This window comes from Microtus pennsylvanicus, chromosome 11 (genome assembly GCF_037038515.1).
Source record: "Microtus pennsylvanicus isolate mMicPen1 chromosome 11, mMicPen1.hap1, whole genome shotgun sequence".
NCBI lineage: Eukaryota > Metazoa > Chordata > Mammalia > Rodentia > Cricetidae > Microtus > Microtus pennsylvanicus.
The window spans coordinates 34,868,116-34,874,115 of NC_134589.1; positions in this window are offsets into that span (position 1 = coordinate 34,868,116).

The following is a 6,000-nucleotide window of genomic DNA, read 5'->3' on the forward strand; positions in this document are numbered from 1 at the left end:
TTTCCCTATTATTCTTCATAAAATAAACACATGTTAACATATGCTAAGTGAGGAGACTGGCCAGCTCCAACGTAGAGAGCATGGCTCTGGCAGGCCTTGCCTTTCTCCCATTCCCTCTGCCTTGCTCAAAACTACATTTCTGAAGCTAGCCACCAAGATCTATATAATATTCCTACAGGAACTGGTATGAAGAATATTTTGAGTTAAGCAATGACAGGCTGGAACAGGGCTTTTTTGAGACAGGCTGGCTTCATACTTCTGATCCTCCAGCCTCAGCGGTGCTGGGACTATAGGCATGTCCCAGCACAACTGATTCCTTCAGTGACAGTTTTTTGTTTGTTTTGTTGTTGGTTTGGTTTTTGAAAGAGGGTCTTACATAGCCCAGGCTAGCTTTGAACTCCACAGGAAGACAGAGCTGATCAATAACTTATCTTCCTGCCTCTACACCCCAAGTGCTAGGATTACAGGAATATGCCATCATGAATGGTTTTATGTGATGCTGGGGATCAAACCCATCATTTCATGCATGCTAGGCAAGTACTCCATCAAATCCTCAATTACAGTTCTTAGTCACTAAAGAGATACATACCATAAAGCTTATTTGTACATCAGGTGGCCACATGAACTATGTAGTTCAAATGCAGGTCAAAGTTTATAGTGGAAACTTTAGATGGTTCAGCTATCTCTTTAAACCCAAGTGAATTAGAAATTGCAAACGTTTAAGAGTCGGTATGCATGCTTTGATTATTTATATATTACATGACATTGTCAGTATTAGCTCCCAAACTAGAGATCACTTTATACTACAAAAACTCTGATCCAAATGTCAGATTATTTACAGCATGAGTATTTTTCAGGGATGAAGCCATCCAGGGCTGGTGGGGCTGTGCTGGGTTTCTAAGAAAGATAGTAACAATGCACCAAGCTCCTGAAAAAGAGAAAGCATCAATCTCTATAAATGTCTGGATTAGACTTAATTAGAGGCACAGACCTTTCAGAGTGTTGAAATAAATGGAAATGATTAAATAAAAGCCTGACTTTTCTATTAGGTTAGCTAGGGAAATCAGAGAGAGATAGAAATATACATAAAGAGGTCACTAATAAAACTCAGGCTGCAAATCAGGAGCAGAAGGAGACAGAGCAAGGAACTCAGGACCGGGAGGGGTGCACCCACACACTGAGACAATGGGGATGCTCTATCGGGAACTCACCAAGGCCAGCTGGCCTGGGTCTGAAAAAGCATGGGATAAATCCGGACTAGCTGAACATAGCGGACAATGAGGAATACTGAGAATTCAAGAACAATCGCAGTGGGTTTTTGATCCTACTGCACTTACTGCCTTTGGGGGAGCCTAGGCAGTTTGGATGCTCACCTTACTAGACCTGGATAGAGGTGGGCGGTCCTTGGGCTTCCCACAGGTCAGGGAACACTGATTGCTCTTAGAGATGAGGGAGGGGGACTTGATAGGGGGAGGGGGAGGGAAATGGGAGGCGGTTGCAGGGAGGAGGCAGAAATCCTTAATAAATAAATAAATTAAAAAAAAAACTCAGGCTGTTCAGACTCAAGGGTGTTTCAGTCCGTCTCTTTCTCTGCATCCTCACTATAATCTCAAGGTTTGATATTGCTCATAGTCTCACAGACAACCTTTAACAACCCAGTAAAATAAGTGTGGCCATAAAACCCTCTTCTTTGGGCCTTCTAATTAGCCTGCTTCACCAAGCGTGTTTCAACAGATCTCCTACTCCTGATAACTTCCCGAGCCAATGTACAATGACCTACTTCACGGCTTCTTTACATTTTTCCAACCTAAAAAAAATTCCTTTCTAAAATTTTTGACCCACCATGGCATAATTTTCTTCTTTCAATTCCAACCTCAATTATCTGCTTCTCCTAATCACCATGTACTAGTCCCTCTCTTCCCCCATGCTACCAAAAGTGCTAAAGAACCAGGAATTTGCCAGGCGGTGGTGGTGCACACCTTTAATCCCAACACTCAGAAAGCAGAGGTAGGTGAATCCAAGGTCAGCCTGGTCTACAGAGCAAGTTTCAGGACAGCCGGGGTTACACTGAGAAACCCGTCTCAAAAAACCAGACATTGTCATTGCCACCACAGATGTATCTTTTTGGGTTTCACTGAGTGTTGTGCACCACTTCCTAATGACTTTTAAAACTTTAAACCTTCCTCTTTGAATTATTTAACATGACTCTGACCCAATGCTCACCTTACCTATCTGACAGTTTTATAGTATCCTAAGAAAAACTACCTGGTATTTGCTTGGAAATATGGATAGTATTATACAATCTTATATTGTTGGCCCTTCTGTCTATATCTATGCTATCCAATGTGGTAGCCATTAGTGCCATATAGTTAGGTACATTCAACTTATGGTTAAATATTCAGTTCTAAGGATAGACAATCTGAAAGTGGCTAGCAACCACTCTATCAAACTGGGAGAGAGGACACTGTCATCACTGAAGAAACCTGCAAGACCAGACAAGTTGATGTATCAACAGTCTCGTGTGTGTTTGGAGTAAGAATCACAATAAAGTAACCCTGTCCCAAAAAAGGTGGGGGAATGGAAGCACACAGGGACAGCACTGGTCTATAAGCTCTTTTCCAATCCTCTCCAATCAATCAATCAATCAATAGACCAACCAGCCAGCCAATCAGTACTCTCTGGGACTCATTATGCTCCAGGCGCTGTTGCAAAGCCTCAAGAGAGAGCTCTCAAAACAAAGGTGACTACTCCCTGCTTCCAGCTGGCTTTGACAGGCAACAAAGTGTCAGGTTGTCCCTGGAGAGGGAGCAGAGACTGCTCAGCACCGTCACTCTCAGGAGTTCCTTCATCTTTTAGGGAGCTCAGCTCAAGCAAAATTGGGATTTGTGATTTCATCACGGGAAGAGTTTCAAAAGAAGCTGGAGATTTTATTCAATATAGACTTTAAGCTCAAAGCTTCAGAGAAAAAGACACATGATGTGGTATGCCCTTATGTATGCTGTGAATGTTTTATTACCGTTGCTTAATAAAGAAGTTGATTTGGCCAACAACAAGGCAGAATAGAGCCAGGAAGGAAATTCAAGCAAAGATACAGGGAGAAAAAAGATGGAGTTGGAGAGACGCCAGCAGCTGCTGGAGAAGCAAGATGTGAGGTAACAAGGCATGAGCCTTGTGGTAAAATATAGAATAACAGGGGGGCTGGAGAGATGGCTCAGAGGTTAAGAGCACTGGGTATTCTTCTGGAGGTCCTGAGTTCAATTCCCAGCAACCACACGGTGGCTCAAAGCCATCTGTAATGAGATCTGGTGCCCTCTTCTGGCCTTCAGACATACCTGGAGGCTGAACAATGTGTACATAATAAATAAATAAATCTTTAAAAAAATATATAGAATAACAGAAATGGGTTGATTTAAGATGTAAAGGGTAGTTAGCAAAAGCCTGAGCCATCAGCCAGTTTGTAATCAATATTAAGCCTCAGAGTGGTTATTTGGGAACTGGCAGGCAGAGGAGAAACCTCCAGTTAGAAATGGCTCCCAGAAATACTTAGACAGACAAGACAGATCCATTATCTTCCCCTAAGACATAACCAAATGTGGACAAGTGCTCAAGAAGAGTCTCAGTCAGGCGGTGGTGGCACACGCCTTTTATCCCAGCACTAAGGAGGCAGAGGCAGGCGGATCTGTGAGTTTGAGGCCAGTACCTGGTCTACAAGAGCTAGTTCCAGGACAGGCTCCAAAGCTACACAGACACCCTGTCTTGAAACAAACAAAAAACAAACCCCAAAAAACCAAGACATTCCTAGGCACGGAGACTCACACAGTCTTAGCCTTAGCCACATAGATCATTTTGATGGTTTTCAAGTTACATCTTAAAAGGGTGTTATTTTTCACTCTCTCCTCTCTCTCTTTGGATAGAAGGTGTCTTGGATGGAATTATAACCTGCTTAAAAAAAAAAAAACAAGTCTGCAGAGTGGCAGTGGCCAATGTGTTTAATCACAACACTGGGGAGACAGAGGCAGGTAGATCTCTGTGAGTTGGAGGCCAGTCTTGTCTACAAAGTGAATTTCAGGGAAGCCAGAGCTACACAAAGACGTCTGTCTTGAAACAAACCAATGAAACCATCAGAAGCCACTAGGGCTGCAGAGTGTTGGGACACAGTCCTTTCCCTTTAAATGGGGTTTCACATGAGATTCCTGGACAACTGGGAAGGGACACAGGCTTTAAGCAATTGTTAACTGTGTTAGCATGCTTGATTCTCCCAGGTAAAAGGCTTCCATCAGTTTCCAGAGTGAGGAGTTCCTCCCTCTTCCCATGTCCCTACAGTTTCCTTTCTACCCTGCACTAAGATGAACAATTTCATTTATTCCCAAATCCCCTCACATACAGGGTGCTTTGGCCATGTGGATCTCCGGTTTCTGTTAGATTTCACCACCCTGAGTTTCCAAGTATTTTTTTATATGTTTTGATTGAGGTTTTGTTTTTTGTTTTTTTGCTAATCATCAAACCCAGGGTAAAGAGCATTCCGCCTTTTGTGTGTTCTTCCTTTATTTTTTGGTCTTTTTGAGACAGGATTTCTCTGTGTAGCCCTGGCTTGTGTTCTTGACTTTTAAGAAAATCCATACTTTCCCTCCTGTGTTCCAATAGCATCAGTCACCAAATCCTGTTGTTTATTGCTGTAAACCCACCTCCACTATTTCTACCGACAGTGTCCTAAATATTTCTTATCAAAAACTTTTAACTTTGCTAACTCCAATCTTTGAGGGAAGTGGTTAAGGGAGGAGCATCCCAAGTTCATGACCAGACAGGGCGACTTGATGAGGTATAGTGATAAACCTGCCTGCCTCCATCTTCAGATTGAAAGCCATATTATAGTAAAAAAACAAAACTATATTAGTTTCTGTTTATAAATTAAATTTGTCTCTCAAGGATTGAGCTATGGCCCACCTATAACTTTTTGTTCATCTGTTTTTTGTTTTTCAAGACAGGGTTTCTCTATGTAGCTTTAGCGCCTGTCCTGGAACTCCCTCTGTGGACCAGAATTGACCTCGAACTCACAGAGATCCGCCCGCCTCTGCCTCCTGACTGTTGGGATTAAGGGCCTGGGCTCCCACCGCCCAGCTCCCACCTATAACCTTAACTACAAAAGGCTCTGTACTTGTCTGTTCCTGGAAATGGCCACCAGGCCTTTGTTTAGGAATGTTGTTAGGACCTACTTGGTTTATGCTTATGTTCTGCTTCCGTAACCCCAGACTATCTGCCTGCCAAAATGCCCCATCTGGAAACACTCCACTGCTTAACTGTGAAGCTCCTTCTCTTCCCCATGTCCAATGCTGATCTGCCTAGCCACCCCATGAGGGAAAGACAGCCCATGTGCACAAATTTAAAAAAAAAAAAGTTGCTTTAATTAATTTGACCATGATATGGGTCGATGGTCTTTCTCCTCCCATCTATGGGACTAACAAGATCTAGAGCGCTTGCCTAGCGTGCACGAAATGCATGCACCACTGTACCAATAAATAAAAGTACCTTTTTAATCCATCCTTAGAATTCTTTCCCTGTAGGAGCAAGGCTGAACAACTCGAAAACGGACATTTAGTATTTAAGTGTGAGGCCTGCTCTCCGTTTTCTCAGGCTAGGACAGCGTACCAACGCCACCTAAACGAGAAGGCTTTGCTCGACACTAAAATTCTGGGTTCTATCCCTTCCCAGCATCTTGGTTTCTTCTTCCAAAGGAAGGTTTGCAGACCGGGCAAGCCCAAGCAGTTTATGTGGTTGCTAAAAGGGAGCAGACTGTGGGATAAGAAGGTAAGATACGTTCCGGTAGGGAGAGAACTACACTGCTCTCCTCTCCATAGTCCTGGAAGGAACAGAGACTTACCTAAAGCACTACTTGTCGCTCACGCTCTGTGGCTCTCCACTCCTGAAGAGGGAACACGCTTCGCGCGCGCCAACCACTTCTTCCGGGTTTCCAGAGAGACTAGTTCCGGATCAGGAAACTAC